The sequence below is a fragment of the Berghia stephanieae genome, chromosome 5 (genome assembly GCF_034508935.2).
Source record: "Berghia stephanieae isolate SIO BIC M18660-M18661 chromosome 5, UCSD_Bste_1.3, whole genome shotgun sequence".
Classification (NCBI taxonomy): domain Eukaryota; kingdom Metazoa; phylum Mollusca; class Gastropoda; order Nudibranchia; family Aeolidiidae; genus Berghia; species Berghia stephanieae.
Genome location: NC_088364.1, coordinates 19,421,338 through 19,421,552, shown reverse-complemented (window position 1 = coordinate 19,421,552; position 215 = coordinate 19,421,338).

The window sequence follows — 215 nt, the reverse complement described above, 5'->3', positions numbered from 1 at the left end:
AAATTTTCCGCTGAATTTGCCGTGTCGAACATTTCCCTCAAAACCACAAAATCAACATTATGTCTTATGTCATTTTTGACACCTGTGCAATAGTCTCGTGAAATTTAGTGACGGTCCCGTTTTTATGACGTCGGGCCAGACTGAATGGCACCAGATGTCACAATTGACACAGACGGTGGTGTTCTTTGATTAGCAAGTTGATGGTTGAAGGGGAA